Source organism: Epinephelus lanceolatus, chromosome 15 (assembly GCF_041903045.1).
Source record: "Epinephelus lanceolatus isolate andai-2023 chromosome 15, ASM4190304v1, whole genome shotgun sequence".
In the NCBI taxonomy this organism is placed as follows: Eukaryota; Metazoa; Chordata; class Actinopteri; order Perciformes; family Serranidae; genus Epinephelus; species Epinephelus lanceolatus.
This window is the reverse complement of record NC_135748.1, coordinates 37,554,675-37,576,974: the sequence shown is the minus strand read 5'-3', so window position 1 is coordinate 37,576,974 and position 22,300 is coordinate 37,554,675. Positions and strand designations below refer to the sequence as shown.

At 42.3% G+C, this 22,300-nt stretch overlaps 1 long non-coding RNA gene across 3 annotated transcripts in view; it reads left to right on the top strand.

Moving 5' to 3' along the window:
* The window catches only part of LOC144467028 (uncharacterized), a 153,693-nt gene that overhangs the window by 110,960 nt on the left and 20,433 nt on the right, over window positions 1–22,300 (top strand). For all 3 annotated transcript variants that reach the window (XR_013493412.1, XR_013493413.1, XR_013493411.1), the window contains exons 4-6: window positions 11,881–11,935; window positions 12,074–12,097; window positions 12,622–12,702. This is a non-coding gene — a long non-coding RNA (uncharacterized LOC144467028). The remainder of the gene's footprint in view (window positions 1–11,880; window positions 11,936–12,073; window positions 12,098–12,621; window positions 12,703–22,300) is intronic.

Genomic DNA, 22,300 nt, shown 5'->3' with positions numbered 1-22,300 from the left:
GCGTGTGTGTATGTGTGTGTGTATAGCCTGGTGGCTTCAATTGCGTGTCCATAAAATTGCGAAAGAGAAAAGCTGCATGAGGCCGTCGGTCAGATTTGGCCCGTGTCGTCGGCCTCATGGATTTCCTAAAACAAACTCCGGCTCTGACAACTTTATGGTTTGACTTGAAGCAAACAGGCTACAACTGCATTTACGTAAGAAACACGGAAATCAAACAGTAGCAATTTAAAAGTAGCAGCGTCTAAAAGAGTCTCGAGGTGCTCCACTTTTACTCTTTCCTCATTTAAACTCAACATAATACAAAAGAGTTGACTGTTTTTGTCACATGTTGTAACATCTGAAGAAGAAAAATACAACTGTCTCTATTTAACTGTGTTTGTAACTTAAATGTGTATTGTGAAGATCTGTTTTTTATTTGAGATTGAAAGTCCATTCTTGTCCTTGCACACCAACTCAATCTGCTGAAGATGTGTGTGAAGCTCCAGAACAGCTACAAAACTGACTATTGGGGAAATGTCAATCTTTCGTTTATACTCTTATAATCTCTTACACATAACTCTCTGTGATCTCATCCCCACATGTCATATTTTGCTGCTTGGGCAGGAGCCCCAGGCGTTTCTAAAATGACACAGAGCCTTTTGCACTGTCTTGGTGCAGAAGGGGTTGGCAGAAAGAGCGAGCTGGTGCTTAGGTTTAGGCAACAAAACTACTCGATTATGGTTAGGGAAAACAAAAACACCCAGTGTCAAAAATGTGTGTTGTTAAAAACCATCTGGCTTTCAGTGTCAGCTGAAACCAACTGCAGTCACATGACACATTGTTTGGGTTAAACATGAGCATGTTACAGTCCTGGAGGATTATTAATGTGCACCTCCTCCTGTACTGCCTTAATATGCACATTCAGCACATCCAATGCATCAAAACATTGTTTTCTAGTTGGAGCCGCGCCTCGTTTTCAAACTGTATGCTTTGACTAAAATGAACAATGACAGCAATATAGTCCACGATGAGCAGCGCTAAAATCAACCTGCGTAGTTGTCCCTCCATTGTGACATTAGAAAGTGTCATATTTATCTTGCAAGTGTACTCTTCTTCAACGTTTGCTTTACTTCCTGGATTTTTCCCACATGGAAATTCTGACCATCTGAATTACAATATGGTCAAAGTTTATTGTGGGGTTTTTGCTTATTGACTTCAAGATGAAACTGCCTACCCCAGCTTTAAGTATGTACTACCAGTTACCTGGTGTTAATTAAACATGCAGTTTTGTTACTGCATGTGAGCACTGTCAGCTGATGTCTATCTGTGTATGATAGTGCTGATACTTTGAACAAAGTGAACTAACCATGCTGTACAGAAAACAAATTAATGTGACCTTGGCAGCATGGTCATTAGATGTCAGGGAAACTGCTGTGGCTCAGCAAGTGGAGCAGTTTGTCCACTGTTTGCCTTGCATGGCAGCTTGCTGTGAACATGAAAGTGAACTCTTTGACTTTCTCTTAAAGCTGTCATGTCACCTCGTGGTTGTATGCCTCTGGGAACCAGTCGAGTTGTAGTTACAGTTTATATCCATGTTTGTCTTGATTCATTACAATGCTTCAAGTATGGATGTTGCTGCAAAGAAGCTACATATTTTAAAACACTGATGCTTCACACACTTCTTTAACCCAGCAGCACAAATCTGTACAATCAGCACAGTTTCAAGAGTGACATCGATTCAGTATCTGACCAAATGTTTCCCCATCTGTCCCTGAGTTTTGACATTACAAATGGCCAGAAAAGTTTTTGTAGATTATAATGATGTCACAGTGAAGCTGACCTTTGACCTTTTGGATATGAAATGTCATCACTTTTCAAATTTTGTCATAATTCACATATGAAGACTTGAGTTATGGCCAAAAACATGTTTTGTGGGGTCACCATGACCTTCACCTTTGACCTCCAACCACCATAATCTAATCCTTGCATCCAAGTGGACATTTGTGCCAAATTTGGAGAAATTCAAAGAGAGATATTGTGCTCACGAGAATGGGACAGGCGAGGTCACAGTGACCTTGAACCTTGACCTTCAAACACCTTAATCTGATCAGTTCATCTTGAGTTTAAAGAAGCAACAGACAGCATTTTTGCCTGTATGTATCATTATGAAAATAATGTGGGTTGCACAGAGTAGTATACACAGTAAAATCAGACTATCAGCGTTTACATAGGTTACTTAGTGACTTTGCAATAAGCTTCTGCCACCGGGGACGAATTTTCGCGGAAAAAAATCTGCTTTACGGCAGGAAATGCGTCATGTATTGCCAAACTGGTCAGTCAGCCAATCAGGGACTTATGAGGAGTTGGGCATGAAATAGCTGAGTCAGGAGCACAATAGCAGACGGACAAAGTTTGGAGACAAGTGAAAAACGGCCTCCCAAAAGAAAACAAGCTCCTCTGTCTGAGGAGGCGAGGATGCACAAAAAGGAGAGTGATAAAAGAAGAGGAAAAACAAGAGTAAACCTCAGTCAGGCGTTCAAGAGATGGAGGGAGCTCCGTGACCAAAGAGGCTTCAAAACCGGTGTCCAGCTAGCTTTCTTTCTGATGGATCAGTAAGTAACACGGCTAAATGTTAGCTAGACCAGAGAGGACTGTACTGTACTGGCTGCTAGTTCATTCCTAGCTGGCCAGCATCGCAAATCGCCGCAACCAGGGAGCGGGTAGCGAGTGTTGGTCAGCTGACATCCTCGTTGCCATTCTACTGCAGCCCTCGGACAGTGATATTACCCTGTTGTTTGAACTGATACTGTACATATTGGTATCATTTACTGTGAGCTGTTTGTACTGGTACTGTGCATTCTGGTATAATTATTTGCATTACTACTTGTTTTTTTCCAAAGATAAATCTGATAATTGTTGCTCGGTCTCTTTACTCATTTATTTAGTAGAGTGTCCACACATCTTCTCATTCTACATATACATAGAGGTATACTGGTGGCTTTACAGCCTACATTTTATTGATTATCTCTGATCCCGACGGTCAATTTGGTCTTTGCGACAGTGCGAGCAACACCACTGACGCTAGGTGGCGCCAAGCTAAAAAAAACCCCGAATCCTATCTGTTGCCTCTTTAAGTGGACATTTTTGCCAAACTTGAAGAAATTCCTTCAAAGTGTTCTTGAGATATCACGTTCACAAGAATGTGATGGACCAGGTCACAGTGACCTTGACCTTTGACCACCAAAATCTGATCTGGTCATCCTGAGCCTAAGTAGATGTTTGTGCCAAATTTGAAGAAATTCCCTCGAGGCATTCTTGACACAACAACCTTGCCCTTTGACCACCAAATTAAAATGGACGGTTTTGCCATAATTTGAAGAAATTCCCTTATTGCGTTTACGAGAATGAGACAGACCAGGTCACAGTGACCTTGACCTCTGACCCTCGACCACCCAAATCTGATCTGGTCATCCTGAGCCTAAGTGGATGTTTGTGCCAAATTTGAAGAAATTCCCTGGAGGCATTTTTGAGATATCACGTTCACAAACAATGGGACTGATGGCTGGACGGACCACCCGCAAACATATTGTCTCCGGCTGAGGATATCACTGGCTTATATGTGAGGCATGAAAATAAAATTGCAGCAGACAGAAGTTGTGCACAACCTGACATGTGAAATCAGTCGGACATCATTGCGAACAGAAACCAGACTTGCTCTCACAGTTTGCTCTGTCCATGCGGGGGGGTGTAGAGAGCTGTTGGCAGGGAGCAACCAAACCTTAGACTCAGTGTCCACTCTCGTAGTAAGAGCAGCAGTTAACCATTGTTGCGCCACTTGAGTGTATTTGTGCACCCATGAATACTGTCCACGGTTTCACCATGCACAGTCGTTTCCTAACTCCCAACCATCCAGCTGGTTTCCAAACAGTTGTGACTGCGACGGTGAAAACACAGCGTGCGTATGTTCACTTTCTATTCAGGTCAGTTGTAGCAGTGTACACTGGCACGCAGCATGGTACTTCTGTAATATGTCATTATGGCTGTATGGAAGCTTTTGGAAGAGCCCATGTCACCAACAAATAACATAGCAGAGGAGAGGGACTGTTTTTCCTGCCTTTGGCTACATTTGGACACCCCCAACCCCCCGCCCCCGCTCCCGCCCCCACCTCCACCCCCCCGTTGTGTAATCCTACCACTGTCACATGCATGTCCCTCTGTGTAATTGAAGTGGTTGAAAAGAGAGGAGGGAGGGGAGGGCAATAAGAATAAGAAGCGTGGTTACATTTCAGCCCGCCTGGTGCCAAGCTCCTATTGAAAATATATGGGTCCGGGCCTAACCCCCACGTTTCCATGCCTCCCCCTGCCATGGCAACAAAACATGGAAATGTGAAAACAATGTGAGCGTGAGCAGTTTGAGCCATGCCCACCACCACAATGAGCCGCGCAATTAGCCGTTTGGGCCGAGGAGGGGGCCACTTATTGGATTTGAGAGGGATGAATTGTGGATGCGGGCCACTTGAGGGATGCCGCTTGATAACGCCGGTGCAGGATCTGGTCCAGGATCTGGTGTTCGGTGCGGGTAGAGTGCCACTACCTCCCAGTTCCAAAGGCAATTAGCCTAATGGAGCTCTCAGCTGGCTGCACATTACTGGTTTGGATGAGGAGCGGGTGTCACTACTCCACATAATCAACTCTGTTTGCTTTATTTTCTCCTCTCTGGTCCTATTATCTTATATTCTGAAATATCTGCTGAGCCCATTGACCTACAATTGTGGCTGACAACTGAGAATAAAAAGCAGTTTTCATTTGGAGATTTTTAAAACAAACTCTACATCAGCTGTTTGCTTTATAATATCTCATGGCAGTTATTTTGAAAGCAAAATCTGTGAGGCGGCGAACACAGTCTGTTGTTAACAAAATATACCCAGAGGTGTCAGATCAGATCAGGTTACACCAATTTAATCTGGATTTTATGCCTTTGAAAATGTATTTTCTGCTGCGAGTATTCACTGATCTCTGCAGATTACATTAACTGAAGTTCTGTTGCAATAAATGTCAGATAACTTTATTCATCTCCACAGGGGGAACTAGTGTGGTCCACATGCACAGAGACAAATAACAAAAATCAGACAATAGAAAAAGTATTCAATAAAATCGCTCAGAAACTAAAGAAAAGGCGATCTGTAACTGAAAACAGGGGCATAAAAAAGGTAATAAACATGAAATTAAACCTGAAAGATTTGATCTAAAATACAATACAATATTTGTGAAAGAAATAAAGTATCTTTTCAGAAGACCTTTAAAATTAATCTGGGGGGATCTCTGCATCTGTAATGAGTCACTCAGCAGGAGAAACATGTTTTGTGTCTTTTCAAGAAAGACTTCACGATATCAGCCTGGTTACAGCCCAACACAGCATTGTACGGTGTCCACACAGATTGTGAATGACAACGAATGTCGTATGCGATAATCCATCCTTTCATCTGTGTAGTGTGTCATAGTAGACGACAACTGACGCCATGTCTGGGACTCCTCACGACGCTCCAACAGAAAGTCTAGCATGTTTGAATTTCTTCTCCTGTTACAGCCGTCAATTCGACCAATAGGAACACAGTGATCTGCTGCTAAGACAACTGTATGACAACAACACCCGAGCCTTTTAAATATTTCCTCTAGAGACGTTACCACAGAGTAAAAAAGGAAAAATGATGGCGTGAAACAACAGAGGCACTTTGTCAGCCTGCTGAGTACTGCCATTAGCATCAAGCTAGCAAACAGTGTTACTTTTTCATAATGGAGGATATAAAGTAATGAAAATATATTTATCAAGTTCAGGCCGGTAGATTTGACTCTCTGCTGGCGGCTTTAAGGTGAAACAACTCTGTTCCCCACTCATTCCGTGTTTGTATCTTTTATACAGAACAGCAAAGCGGAATAACGGTTTAACATTCCCGCCTTGAACAGGCAATGTAAAGAGGTTACAGACTGTGGTGACACATACAGACAGCCTGTCACTCATGCTACTCGGTTAAGGGAGCGTATCTATGTTCCCAGGGTTCTATGTTTCCCGGGTTCTATGTTCCCCACTTAACCCTGCAAAAAAGGTTCTATGTTTCCCGGGTTCTATGTTGCCCGCTCAACCAAGTGGGAAACATAGAACCCTTTTTGTGTAAGCGGGGAACATAGAAGCTTTTTTACAGGGTTAAGTGGGGAACATAGAACCCTGGGAACATAGGGATGACCCCCTCGGTTACTTGGGGGAGTTTGAATGCTAAAATATTTTGTGCTGACTTCCTTCATTTGCGCAAATAACGTCATATGAGCAGGAAATAGCTGAAAAGATAAATAAACTTCCGCTGGCACATCCTCACCTTCATACGTCCTCGGAGGATCTCAATGCTGATTGGCTATCGCGGCGCAAATTGGTCGCTTAAGTTAAGATTTTTCAACTCTTGCGAAAAAGCATATGATGTGAAATTGCGCTACTTACTTCATTTGCACCACTTAATTTTTGTATTTTGCATCATTCGCATTGCAGCTATCGCGTCCATTGCGTCACCCAGCAGGAATTCGCGTCTAATCACGTTTTTACATCGACTTTACGTGTAATTCACTTGTGTAAATTGTTTTATTCATGCCTCATGTGAACACAACATAAGAGTTAATAAGATGTAAACACTTGACTTATATAAAAAATCACCTCCTGTACAGTTTACATGAATGTTGAAATAATCTGTAGAGTATAAAGACTTATTCTCGGAGCCAGCCTCTAGTGGCTGTTCCAGGAACTGCAGTTTTTTGGCTCTCATTTGTTGGCTTTATTTTTTCAGCCTCGTAGGTTGCTGCTTGCTCCAAACTGAAGTATAATTCTTTCATTGTAAACCTTTTGAATTATTTTGGGAGGAAAAAAGAGAGAAAACTTAAACAAAAATAAAATACAAAGTTGATGTTTTACTCTCGATCACGTGTGTTTTTATAAGAACAGGACAGACACAACACATGGCAGGACAAACACAATAAATAAGATGTCTTCACATGTACCCACATGCTATTATTAAACCAACTCAGGTTGACACAGGATCCCCTCTGAAGAGCTTGCGCAAGGATCAAAAGTACCTCAGATTCCAGTCTCACTGTCTCCCCTCCACTTCCTGCCAGAGGAGGAGGAGGAGGAGGATGACATGATGTCAGAGATAAACTGGATTGTGAAAGTGTACATGTGTCACATCGGCATGTTGCGTGTGTACAACGCTTCCAGTCCCCCTCGGTGCTTTGTGCCAAACACTTAGTGTAATGTTGTAACAGCGTCTCTGTGGCGAAAGTCCTCGTGGAGCTTGTAAAGTAGGTCTTGTTCTGAGTGTCGTTTCATCTGCAGTCAGATTCAGTAACTGCTCCAGTGCCTGAGCTGTGTGCTGACAGTTGCAACAGTGGTTCATGGTGAAGAGGAAGCAGTGGTAATACTGTTAATGCCTCTAAGCTGGGAGAGCTTTTAGATATCTTCTGGTGATATGAGCACAGTGTCCGATAAGTCATCAGTTCTGAACAGTAATATTCTTTGTGCCCTTCGTCAGTTTGTTCACAATCTGATCTGCCACGTTGGGTACATTTAGGTAACTTGCAGACTCCACACCAGCCCCAGTGCTCTTTTAATTTTTTTGTGCGCATCAGTTATGCAACTACAGCAACTCTAACTATTAGAGAAGCTTGTCATGATGGTGAAGAAGGAACCAGTGTTCAGTTGCGTGTGAATGTGTGTAGTGGTGTGAGTGGGCGCGTTTGTGTAAAGAGATAAGATGAGTCGGGAGGACAAAGATAAGTGCATGACAGAACATGTGGAAGGATTACATCATTGCTTCTTAAATTTAATTTTTGGGAAAGTTTGAGACTTTCTGTGGTTATTTAACGTCACATCGCTTCAACCTTTGTCACCTACGACCCTAATACACTCAAAAATTGACACATTGTTTAGCTTCACTCAGAGCCCACAGGTGGGTGCTGAGATGGAGGTGAAGGTGGGGCAGCGAGCAGTAGGAAAAGGTTAAGCAGAGCACTGACGGCTGAAATACACTGTAACACAGATCCAACATCCTCTGAGGCTTCACTTTAGCGCTGACACACTGTCACCATCAGAGCTGTTAACAGAGATCAGCAGGTGTCTGTCTGTGTTTATGGTCACAGAGAATCATGAAGACGCTCAGAGGTCCCACTGAACACTCTGTAAAATGTTCACTGCTGACAGTATAGATGGTATCTGTGAGGCAGCACTGCACTCTAGTGGTGTGTTGAGGGTACTACACCTTAGTAGATGAGCCTTTTTGTGGTCTTCTTAGGCTCTCATACTTATGTGATCGGAGGTCATTTAGATGTTCTTTCATTCAAACCTTTATTTAAAACTTGGGAAATTAATTTTATTTATTTATCTGGATCCCCATCAGTCAGTACTAAGGTAGCAACTACTCTTTCTGGGGTCCACACAAGCAAACGAATACATAATTAAAAATCCAAGGCGAAAGGAAATGAATTACAACATGAAACACCACAAAACAATGATTAAAAAACAAACAAAAAAACAAACTCAGTTTAAAAAAAAACAACAACATTCATGCCCACAAATACATAAAGCACTGTTAAGAGGTCATGTCCACTTCATGTATCCCTGTGAGGCTCTGTTGACACATCATACACATGACTGAAGACGTTCAGCAGGCTGAACACACACTTATGAAACACAACTCCTGTGATTTAAGTAGAAACATGCTGTTCTGGAAACAGGAGCGTGATGACCGCGTAATGAGTTTTTCTCCTGAAAACCCGGCAGCTTAAATTAAGTTTTAATTCACCTGCAGCGTTATTAAAAATGTTCATAAAAAGCCAAAGTTCAGATGAGAAATGTATTCCTGTTTGGTTTGATTTGATTTGATTGCTCAGAATGATTAAAAGCTGCTGTGTGTTTAAATTCCTGCTGCGATAGGTCAAAATATTCTAATGTGCAAGGAGATTGGATTTTGATGAGTTTTCTGTCAAATGATGCTTTTAACCTGTTTAAAGCAACAGTTAAAGAGTGGACAAAGTGTGTGTCTTTTTTGGGGGGCTCAGAATTATGATGTATTGTGAAAAACAAGCAAGATTTTGCGTCATTTAATTCTTATCAATGCATATTAATGAATGAGTTTATCGTCACACATTGCTCTGATGTTTGGTGCAGCTTCTGCAGTGATGTGAGCGTTGCGTTGGACCGTTGTGGTGAAGAGAGAGCTGAGCCTGGAGGCGGTACTGGTCAGTCTACATCCCAACCCTCACCTATTCTGTCTGGTTTTTATAACAGACAATCTGTTCATCAGAGCTGTGCCTGTAAATAATTCAGAGTAGAGCCGCTTGCGTCAGCCAGGTGGATGTTTATGGACGCCAGTGATGCTCTGAGAGATTCTGGGAAGCGCTGAGAGCAGATTCTTAGAAGGCAGCCTGTCGTTGTACAGGTGTACACAGCTGAGTACATCCAGTCCTCTGCACCCACCAAACCTGGAGCCAGGATAACTGTTGGCGTTGTGCCTTTTTGCAAGCCATGGGTACGATCCATTTGTACGCTATTATGTTAGTGGATACATTTAAACTTTTCATGTTTTTATGTTTCAAGAACACTGTGGTTAATGTGGGGTTAGGTTTGCACAGAAACCGCCTGGTTATAGTTAGGAAAGGATCATGTTTTGCCTAAAAGGTCTTGCTTTCGGTGGCACAGTCGCCACTGAAAACAAGATGATGTCTCATTAAAAAGAACTGCTTTTCATGGCAGTAACCCAACAGGATTCAGAGCAATGTGCTGGTAAAAAACATTCACTTTTTGTGGCACTACCCCTGGTGGAAATGCAGCGATTTCTCAGTAACAAACAACCCCTTTTCACGGCACTATTGTGGCAGGAAGCACAGCAATGTCTTGGAAAAAATGACCACTTTTCATGGCACTACCCCGGTGGAAACACAGCGACGTCTCAGTGAAAAACAACCACGTTAATGGCACTGTCGTGGTAGGAAACACAGTCACGTCTCAGTAAAACACAACCACTTTTTGTGGCGCTATTATGACAGGAAACACAGCAATGTCTTGGTAAAAACACCCATGTGGCAGGCATTTCATCTAATAATAATAATAATAATTATAAAAATAAATGTTGTTTATAGAGCATTTTTCAGAGCACTCAAAGACACTTTACATTAGTTAAAAACAATCATAAAATATAAAACACTGAAATAAATTCAACATTATTCACGCATTAAAAGCTGTTTTGAAAAGTTTCGATAAGTGGTTTGAACCGGGACATGTCGGTGCAGTCTTCAGTGTGTTTGGGTAGAGTGTTCCAGAAGGAGCGGGCAGCTAGGGAGAAGTTTCTGTCGCCCCAGGTCTGGTGCTTGGTCCTGAGTGGTGGAGTCAGGAGGCTGGCAGTTAAGGAGCAGAAACTGTGGGCAGTGAGTGTGGTGGTGGAGCAGGTCAGTGAGGTTATGGAGGGCTTCATGAGTGAGGAGAAGGAGTTTGAGTTGGATGTGATGAAGGCATGGGTGAGAGTTTCGCCAGCAGAGGGGGAGAGTGATGGGCGGAGACTAGTCTGAGTGGCCTGAAGTTCGTTGCATAGATCAGCCTCTCATTGGGCGGAACAAGCCACCTGCTGAAGTCCCGCCCTACCACCTCCGGTTGTGTAGCAGTTTTCAACCGTTTTCAACACGTCCTTTACTAACTTTTGCGGTGTTTGATCTTGCGGGGATGTAGCCATTTTTCTGCGATGGTTCACGTCCTGTAGGTGATATTTTTGTGGGCGTGTTACACCAAAACCTGTTTCCCCCCAGCAATATTTTTGCAAGCGCACCGTTGCTGTGGCACCGCCCAGAACAATCTTAAAGTGAGAGTTGGCGCAGCCAGACCTTTCTTTTCTTGAGAAAGGTCTGGTGAGCGAGACTAGGCAGAGACAAGCTATGCTTTTTAGGTGGAAGAAGGCAGTACTGATGGTTTGATTGACATGTTTTTCAAAGGAGAGGTTGCAGTTGAAAATAAGGTTGCGGATCCCAATGACAAAGTCAGCTTTAGAAACGTTGACATGATATGTATGAAACATACAATTCAGCATATTCATGGTTTCCAGAAATACACAATACCAACATTTTCTTGCAGCGACCGGGCTGGTTATAATCAAGACTGTGACTAGACGACGACTTTGAGGGGTTGAAACCAAGTCAAGACCAGACCTGTGTGACTCCCACATTGCATGAAACACTTACGATAAAATGTGAAACATGCAAACCATACGCACTCCTCAAATTAATGTGAAAGATCCACATTCTCATAAAAACGCCTCCAGAAAACAAAAGACGATTGATCTTTTATTCACATTTATTTTGCTGTGCCATTTTAATGTGTGCTGCACAGACATTTAGCGACATCCCTGCAGTTGTGGTCTTGACCACTCTTGAAATAAAATGAGTCCTGTTTGTCTGAGACTGCGACTCATTGTCTCCAGACCACCTCTGAAGTGTACTCCACTGGCACCCATCCATAGCGGAGGGAAAGTAAAATGCATGAGGTTTCAGAGAGGACGCTGAAAAGTTAGAAATTATATGATTATATGTTCATCATTTACGTGTCTGAAAAACAATGTGGGGATGTTATCATTATGTCAAGCTCTGAGTTAAGTCACCCTCCGTCCGTCCACAGTTACCACAATTTGTTTCAATTTAATGCAGTCAGTCAATTCCCAAGTGTGGCTGTCACTTTAAATGGATCAGACTTTCATTTTACAACTTCTTCATGTGCAAAATAGAGAAAAAAAAAAAATTTGGAGAAAGTTTGAAAAGAAATTTCAAATGATGATTTTTCGGCAGCTATTTGTGAGATTCTGACAGGGAATTTTCCTGCAGATGGGCGGGGCTGCTGCAGGAGCCGAGAAGGAGTCTAGCACGTATCAGAATTAAGGTACAACAATAACTCCACACTGTTGAAACTAGTAATTAAAAACAAGCCCAGAATTCAGTTATATATCAACATAAATATTTCTGAATGTTCTTTCCTTTATTTTTCATGTGTAACTTCATTTTCGAAAAACTTTGTCAGTGAGCAGAGCGGAGCAGTTAATGTGTAAGTCTTTTTTTTTTATTGATTATTGATTTATATGATGATTATAACACATGCACAACATGTTACTGAAAGCATCTTATTTTTTCTTGTTAGCGTTGATGTTTAATAAACGTGCAATAGCTTGAACTGCAGTGCACCAAATGTGCCACTGTCAGTGGGTATCTGTATATAGACATTTAGCATTTTAAAGAGATGAACCACTCTGAAATAAAATTCACGTCTGTTTCTCGACTGATTTGGGACAAAAAAATCGTAACAAACTCCTCCAGTAAAGTGTGGCTGCTGTTGTAGAGTCTCCGCAGGTTAGAGCAGCTCCAGGATTTTAATCTGGACAACATCACAACAGTCTGTCACTCAACTTAAAGCTCATTAATGGACCTTGTCTTGAGACTTTGTCAAACTATTAGCCACACTGATAATGAAGCTGTTGTCCGAACATATAACATACTGAGGTCTGCAGAAAAAATGAAGGTAAATGGTTTCAAAAGTGAAACTGAGCAGAAAAACTTGTTCCTTATCAACAGATGGCGCCATTAAGCCTCCTCACACCTTCGTCTCTCTCCTACAGTGACAAACTCCAGCCAAGCAGAGATTTCAGAGTGAAGGTGAGACACGCTGTCTGATTATCACTTTTCCTGGGTGGTAGACACACACACACACACACACACACACTTTACTTTACCATCATAACTAATTCTGCTCCCCCTAACTCTTATCCAAACTTTTACCAAAGTCTAGTTCTAATCCGAAACCAGCTAAAGCCAGCCTTTCCAGCTCCCAACCACATCCAAAATTGGGCCACCTCTCTCCCTCCAAGACCTGGAAACAGTCACCCATGCTCTCATCTCCTCTAGTTTAAACTACTGTATCTCTCTGTACACTGGTATCAGTCAGTCCTCTTTGTCTCTCCTCTTACTAGTCCAGAACGCCACTGCCAGTCTCCTCACACGTACCCGGAGGAGAGACCACATCACACCTGTATTGGCCTCTCTCCACCGGCTGTCTGTAAAGTTCAGGATTGATTTTAAGGTTCTCTGGTTTGTTGACAAAGCCACAATGGTCTGGCCCCACCCTACATCGCAGACTTTCTAACCCCTTATTCTACGCCCAGGTCCCTCAGGTCAGCTGACCAGGGACTTCTGGCTGTCCCACGCTTCAGATTGAAGCTCAGGGGTGATCGTGTCTTTGCTGTGTCTGCCCCCAAACTGTGGAACATTATCCCCCTCCCAATTAGATCCACCCCTGCCATTGACTCTTCTAAGTCCAGGCTCAAAACCAATTTTTATTCAACAGTGTTTGAATCCCCCTGATGTGTTTTTTTCGACGTGTGCTTTTGTGTGTTGTGTTTCTGAATGTATGAGCTGTGTACCTGACAGTTATGTTGCCACTTGTGTGTGTGTGTTTTTAGCATCTTACTCACTTTGGACAGCACTTTGTTTTTAAATGTGCTTTATGAATAAATTTGATTTGAGTTGAAACCTCAAAACTATTCTTGACCCTAAGGGTGCTTTCACACCTGCCCTGTTTGGTTTGGGTCAATCCAACTCGAGTTCATTTGCCCCCTCAGTGCGGTTTGTCTGGGCAGGTGTGAACACAGCAATCACACTCCAGTGTGCACCAAAACAACCGGACTGAGACCTTCTTGAAGAGGTGGTCTCAGTCCGGTTCCAAAGGAACTCTGGTGCGGTTCATTTGTGGTGAGAACGTGTTCTGACCTGGATGTGAAGCAACTGCAGTCACATGACACATTGTTTGGGTTAAACATGAGCATGTTACAGTCCTGGAGGATTATTAATGTGCACCTCCTCCTGTACTGCCTTAATATGCACATTCAGCACATCCAATGCATCAAAACATTGTTTTCTAGTTGGAGCCGCGCCTCGTTTTCAAACTGTATGGTTTGCCCATGCTTGCTGTTTAACTGCAATTCAAGATTGTTTGTCACCATTTGGTTGCCATATTGCTTCCTGTGGAAAAACACACATGCCATCCATAGATATAGATGCCGCACCCTGGCCTGTGTGCTGCGTCAATACCGGCGCCATCTTGCCTAGGTGCTCTGACCGGTTCAGACCCGTGTCAGACTCGGCAAAAATGCCACATTTTTGCTCTGCATTTGGGTGTACGAACGAAAGAAGTGTTAAAACCAAGCAGAAGGGAATAACATTCCACAGGTAAGAAGTTGTTTTACAATATTTTACTGTTACAAACATGTTTAATGAGATATATATCTCAAAAAGTGATCCTTCTTTTAAGCTAATCAAGTAAAGTAACTGTCCTGATCTGGTCCTAATGCCAAGTTAAGCTAACGCTATGTCACACAACTTAAAGAAAAAAGGTTAACCTTTATATAATATTACTTATAATTACTTAATTATGATGCTTTGTCAAACAGCTATGTCGGTGTATGTGTTGTTCCAAATTGTCAACTATCTGTTTCATGGCACCAACGTGACATAACGCAGTATAACGTTAGTAGTTAACTTGTGGCCTGAATTGTAACTACAAATTATGTGGAACTGCGTTTTTCTGACACACTTATTTTGTGTGTAGTTTCCCAAAAACACACAGATAGGAGACGGGCACGGGTAGCAGCAGTGAGGAGAAAGGACTTTGTCCCGAGTGACTCCTCAGTCATCTGCAGCTGTCACTTCAGACCTGAGGACTTCGACAGGACTGGGCAGACTGTCCGTTTAAGGGATGGAGTGACTCCTTCAATTTCAATTCAATTTTCAATTTTATTTATAAAGCCCAATATCACAAATCACAATTTGCCTCACAGGGCTTTACAGCATACGACATCCCTCTGTCCTTAAGACCCTCACAGCGGATAAGGAAAAACTCCCCAAAAAAAAACCCTTTAACGGGGAAAAAAAAACGGTAGAAACCTCAGGAAGAGCAACTGAGGAGGGATCCCTCTTCCAGGACGGACAGACGTGCAATAGATGTCGTACAGAACAGATCAGCATAATAAATTAACAGTAATCCATATGACACAATGAGACAGAGAGAGAGAGAGAGAGAGAGAGATGCAGGTAATGACAGTAGCTTACAACAACATTAATGAAAGTAATAATATTATAGTTATAGTTCTGGCTACTGTGGTACAATATGTTGAAAGTATGTATTAGTATCAGACAGTATACTTGTGTGACAATAGTCATATGTGTATAATAACAGTAGAAGTATGACTAATGACTAATGATGGCAGCAGCAGCAGGAGGCATCTGGCAGGACCACGGCAGCAGCACAACCACACACGTCACACTGTCCAGGCACCGCTGCGGTATGAGTTATTCTGAGAGACAGTGGAGCACAAAGGCTCCGGAGAAGAAGCCGAGTTAGTGACATCCAGAATGGCCGAGTTAGCAAGATGCAGTAATAGGATGAGAGTGAGAGAGAGAGAGAGAGAGAGAGAGAGAGAGAGAGAGAGGGAGAGAGAGGGAGCCCGGTGTATTATAGGGGGTCCTCCGGCAGACTAGGCCTAAGTCAGCCTAACTAGGGGCTGGTACAGGGCAAGCCTGAGCCAGCCCTAACTATAAGCTTTATCAAAGAGGAAAGTCTTAAGTCTAGTCTTAAATGTGGAGACAGTGTCTGCCTCCCGGACCGTAACAGGAAGATGATTCCACAGGAGAGGAGCCTGATAGCTGAAGGCTCTGGCTCCTGATCTGCTTTTGGAGACTTTAGGGACCACGAGTAACCCTGCGTTCTCAGAGCGCAGTGTTCTGGTGGGATAATATGGCACTATGAGCTCTCTAAGATATGACGGAGCTTGACCATTTAGAGCTTTATAAGTTAACAGTAGGATTTTAAATTCAATTCTGGATTTTACAGGGAGCCAGTGCAGAGAAGCTAAAACAGGAGAAATATGATCTCGTTTCTTAGTTCCTGTTAGTACACGAGCTGCTGCATTCTGAATTAGCTGGAGAGTTTTTAAGGACTTACTAGAGCTACCTGATAATAGAGAGTTACAGTAATCCAGCCTTGAGGTAACAAAAGCGTGGACCAATTTTTCTGCATCTTTTCGGGTCAGGATAGGCCTAATTTTCGCAATATTACGCAGATGAAAAAATGCAGTCCGTGAGGTTTGCTTTAAATGAGAATTAAAAGACAAATCTTGATCAAATATTACTCCGAGGTTTCTTACGGTAGTGCTAGAGGCCAGAGCAATGCCATCTAGAGAAACTATGTCATCAGATAAAGAGTCTCTGAGTTGTTTGGGGCCAAGAACAATAACTTCAGTTTTGTCTGAATTTAACATCAGGAAATTGGTGCTCATCCAATTTTTTATGTCTTTAAGGCAGTTATGGAGTTTAGTTAATTGATTACTTTCTTCTGGCTTCATCGATAAATACAACTGTGTATCATCCGCATAACAATGGAAGTTTATAGAGTGATTTCTAATGATGTTACCTAAAGGAAGCATATATAGAGTAAATAGGATTGGTCCGAGCACAGAACCTTGCGGAACTCCAAAACAAACTTTGGTACGTAAGGATGATTCATTACGAACGTCAACAAATTGAAAACGATCAGATAAATAAGATTTAAACCAGCTTAGTGCTGAACCTTTTAGGCCAATTAAGTGATCCAGTCTCTGCAGTAGAATTTGATGGTCAATTGTGTCAAACGCCGCACTAAGATCTAATAAAACAAGAACAGAGACGAGTCCTTTGTCTGAAGCAATCAGAAGGTCATTTGTAATTTTAACTAGAGCTGTCTCAGTGCTATGATGCACTCTAAATCCTGACTGAAATTCCTCAAATAAATTATTATCCTGGAGAAAATCACACAGCTGGTCTGCGACTACTTTCTCAAGGATCTTTGACATAAAGGGAAGATTAGATATTGGTCTATAGTTGGCTAACACCTCTGGATCCAGGGTGGGCTTTTTTAGGAGAGGTTTAATTACAGCTACCTTAAAAGACTGTGGTACATAGCCTGTTAATAGGGATATATTGATCATATCTAATATATGAGTGTTAACTAAAGGAAAGACCTCCTTAAGTAGCCTAGTTGGGATGGGGTCTAAGAGACACGTTGATGATTTAGATGAAGAAATCACTGCGGTCAATTCTTGAAGAGAAATTGGGGAGAAGCAATCTAAATATATATTAGATTCTACAGCTGTGTTTGAGGTTAGATAGGTAGGCCTACCATCCGAGGGCAGGAGGTCATGAATTTTGCCTCTAATAGTTAGAATTTTGTCATTAAAAAAGCTCATAAAATCATTACTGCTAAGGGCTAAAGGAATACAAGGCTCAATAGAGCTGTGACTCTCAGTCAGCCTGGCTACAGTGCTGAAAAGAAACCTGGGGTTGTTCTTGTTTTCTTCTATTAATGCTGAGTAATAGTTTGCTCTGGCATTGCGGAGGCCCCCTCTTATAAGTTTTGAGACTGTCTGTCCAGATTAAACGAGATTCTTCCAGTTTGGTTAATCGCCAATTCCTTTCAAATTTTCGCGATATTTGTTTTAACCTACGGGTTTGAGAGTTATACCAAGGAGCAAACTTTCTTTGCTTTGTTAACTTCTTTTTAAGAGGAGCTACAGAGTCGAGCGTTGTTCGCAGCGAGCCTACGGCGCTATCAACAAAATGATCAATTTGGGAGAGGTTAAAGTCGGCACGGGAAACCTCTGTTACTGAAGGTATTGGTATTGAATTTAACGACGAAGTAATCTTTTCCTTAAATTTTGTGACAGCACTATCTGATAAACATCTAGTATAGTAACTGTTGCTAAGTGGCGTGTAATCGAGTAAAAAGAAATCAAAAGTAATCAGATAATGATCTGATAGCAAGGGATTCTGTGGAAAGACTTTTAGGTTATCAATTTCAATTCCATACGTCAGAACTAGATCGAGGGTATGGTTAAAACAGTGAGTGGGTTCATGTACACCCTGACTGAAGCCAATGGAGTCTATTAATGAGATAAACGCGGTAGCCAGGGAGTCATTATCAACGTCGACATGAATGTTAAAATCGCCTACAATAATAACTTTATCTGATTTAAGAACTAAACTGGATAAAAACTCTGAGAATTCAGATACAAATTCAGAATACGGGCCAGGAGCACGGTACACTATAACAAATAAAAGTGGCTGCGAGGTTTTCCAGGTCGGATGTAAAACACTAAGAACGAGGCTTTCAAATGAATTATAATCTAGTTTAGGTTTAGGGCTGATTAACAGACTAGAGTTAAAAATGGCTGCAACTCCCCCTCCTCGGCCGCTGCCTCGAGGAATGTGGGTATTATTATGACTGGGAGGAGTGGACTCATTTAGACTAACATATTCATCTTGACACAGCCAGGTTTCAGTGAGACTGAGTAAATCAATATGATTATCTGATATTAATTCGTTTACTAACACTGCTTTAGACGATAGAGACCTGATATTTAACAGTCCGCATTTAATTCTCCTGTTTTGTCTTTCTGTCACAGAAGAGGTTTTAATTTTTATGAGGTTGTTATGCACAACTCCTCTTTGTTTAATTTTAGATTTAAATAATTTAGGTGGTCGGGGGACAGACACCGTTTGTATAAAACTATGAAAACTATGGCTGGGTAACTGAACTAGAAGCTCAGAGAGGCGTTTAGGACTGCAACTCTCTGTCCTGGTCTCAACTCTGGGTTGTCAGGGATTTAAATTACTAATAAAATTTGCCAGGTTCCTAGAAATGAGAGCAGCTCCATCCAAAGTGGGGTGAATGCCGTCTCTCCTAATAAGACCAGGTTTTCCCCAGAAAGTTTGCCAATTATTAACAAAACCCACATCGTTTGCTGGACACCACCTGGACAGCCAGCGGTTAAATGATGACATGCGGCTAAACATGTCATCACTGGTCAGATTTGGGAGGGGTCCAGAGAAAACTACGGAGTCCGACATCGTTTTTGCATATTCACACACCGAGGCAATATTAATTTTAGTGACCTCCGATTGGCGTAACCGGGTGTCATTGCCGCCGACGTGAATAACAATCTTACTGAATCTACGTTTAGCTTTAGCCAGCAGTTTTAAATTTGATTCAATGTCGCCCGCTCTGGCCCCAGGGATACATTTGACTATGGCCGCTGGTGTTGCTAATTTCACGTTCCTCAGAATAGAGCTGCCAATAACCAGAGTTTTATCCTCAGCGGGTGTGTCGCTGAGTGGGGAAAAGCGGTTGGAAACGTGAACAGGCTGGTGGTGAACCGTGGGCTTCTGCTTGGAGCTGTGCTTCTGGCGAACCGTAACCCAACCTCCCGGCTGAACGGGAGTTACCGGAGGACAGTTAGCAGAGGCTAAGGCTATGCTATGTGGCTCCGCACCGGCTACAGGGGGCTGGCTAACTACCGCAGCTTTTGAATGGTTTTCCATGGTGCGGAGCCGCGCTTCTAATTCACTAAGCCTCGCCTCCAACGCAGCAAATAAGCTACACTTATTACAATTACCACTGTCGCTAAAGGAGGCAGAGGCATAACTGAACATTTGGCACACCGGGCAAGAAAGAGCAGGAGAAGGAGAAGCCATGGCTAAGCTAAAGTAGCTAACAAGGCTAAGAGCGTGCAAACAACAGCTAAGAGATTAGCGAGAAAGTCGTAGAAAGAAGGAGAGCTATAAGTGCTTAAACAGAACCAGTGTGGGTTATGACTTGAAGTAGACGTTAAAGCAGCGTTAAAGCAACTGAGGTGAGAAAGCAGGCTAGCAGAATTCACCAGAGCAGTACAGAGACACTGTCACAGAAACACCGGAAATGACACAACTCGCTTGCGGTAAGCGTCAGTGTATTATATTTTCCAGAGCATCTCTGCAAGGACTCCTAAAAATAATACTACTGTACACTGTATTTTTTGTAAATATGACATAATAATGTAAACAGTTCTGTGTCCAGGCTCCCATGAGCACTGTGGTGTTATACGTATGAGATTAAAGCAAAATTTTGTGTAAACATGCAGCTCTAAGTCATTTATTTTCACTTGTACAAAACCAGCATTTGTTAATCAGAATGTGTAACTACACTGCAGCTCGGCACAACCCTGCTGATACACTATTTTTTGCACATTGTGTGAAAATAAAATGTGAATAAACATTTATAATCAAAATTAATAATTAAATGACATCATGGTGGGCATTGTACATCTAGTAAGAAAAAATATTTATTACATGGGGAAAGTTTAGTTTAAATGTGTTGTAGAACTATTACTGTTACTTTATCTACATAAGATCAAATGTTTTGGTATGAAAAGCTGCATTTTTTATTTAACCAAGTATCCTGTATCATAACTACATGTCTGACGATTGTAACAAACCAAACCGCATGAAAATCGGTTGAGAATTCAGCGAGTAATGATGATTTTAATCATAAATAATCTCCTGCCTCAATAGACATACATGCATTAGGCAGCGCGGCTCCACCTGGGCAAGATGGCGGCCGCGTTGACGTATCGCTTCAATGAGGAGCGCCGTTGAATGCAGCATCTACGTATATCTATGCACGCCATCACCCACCAGCGGGAGCATTTATTGGTCCAGTAGGCGCAGTGCATTGTGGTAGTTGTATATCTTCTACCTCTTGAGCAAAAGCGAATGCCACAGCCCATTTCCTCTGTTTTCTCTGATCATGTGGCACCAGTTTAAGAAGCATTTGCATCTTGTTACTGCACAAAGAGCCCAGTTTTATAAAAAGGCCGTCTTTCCAGCAGTGAAATATTTCTTAACGTGCTGGGCGATTACCAAAACAACGACCTAAAAGAGGCTAAAATGCGACGTAGAGCTCAGAGGACCTGCAGAGGCGGTAAGTTTGTCACATTTCCATTGTTAATAGAAAAATAACGATGTGTGTAGCTGTAAACAAGTCTCCAAAGCTGTTTGATCGGAGCAAGTTATCACACAGCAGCTCAGTGAAAATGGATATGGCACTGTGAGGATGAACCACGCCTGTGTTTGCACAGATGTACAGTTCTTATAACACAAGATGTTGTGATGTCCATACATGTCGGCTTAATATGAAACAGGCAACCAGTAGATCATCACACCTGGTGCTGTCTCATTCCTGTCTTACGCAGAAAGAGAGACCGGGTCTTTTCCCTGATTGAACGGCCTCCTCCTTTGTGTTGCACACTATTCCCTGATTTTACTCTGGATTTCAATTTCCATCACATCTGGACACTGAAAGGCCCCTTTGTGCGACGAGAGAACAATGAAGACACAGAAAAAAGACGGCGAGTGAGGAAGAGGAGTTCGAACCTTTCCGAATATACTTTTCCTAGCACCAAACTTATATTAACCTCCTCCTGTTCCTTTGTCAGAGATAGTGCGGTGCCAACAGAGAAAAAAAGGTCAGCGCTGAATAGTGTCATTGCTTTCGTGAGGCAAGGAGAAGCCCGCTCTGTGCATTTAAGTGTCTGCCAGTTCCCAGTGAAGACAGTTATTTGGGAAGGAACAAGAAAGAGGAAAGAAAAGAAACGTCTAATAAAAAGGTTGATGGATGAAAAAAGAGGAAACTCTATCTTTTTGACAGCAGGTTCACCAGTAAAGCCAGAGTCAAATGAAGGGTATTAGATCTCCTCGGAGGAGACGTCTGATTTGCTTGCATGAGTATTCAACTGTCACCTCTGCGTTTCTCCCATAAAGCCCTCAGGATTTTATTGAAAGTGAGCAAACACTCCTCTCCGGTTACAGCTCTGTGCTGTAATAAACTGTGTTTACTTTATCAGTCCCAGAATTAATGAGACTAAATGGTTGGCTGAGATTATCTGCAGGGATGAAGCAGATAAGCTGTTCTGAAAATCTGCAAAGTTTCATGGCTCAACTACTGTAGTTTACAGGAATAAGAAAAGTTACAGCGTCAGGAGAACGATAGACTCTTGACACCAAATTCAGTGATGATTTTATGAGTGAAAAAGACAAAAACACACTAGAAAAACCGTTTTGTATGACAGTTGCAGCTGAAACACTTAAAGCAATCAAAGTGTCAGCTGAAGTTGAAGCACTGATGGATCTTGTTGGGAAGTATCAGAGGAATTGTAAAGGCCCAGACACACCAAACCGACATTAAAGAACTTGAGGCGACAATGGCGAACTTTTGCATCGCCTCATGTCGCAAGCGTCTTAGCCAAAAAGTTGCACCTGAACACACCGCAGAGTACAGCCAATGGCTGACTAACGTTCTGAAATAAGTCTCCATGCCAGCAGGTGCCGGTAGTCTGTATTCGTCATTCAAAAA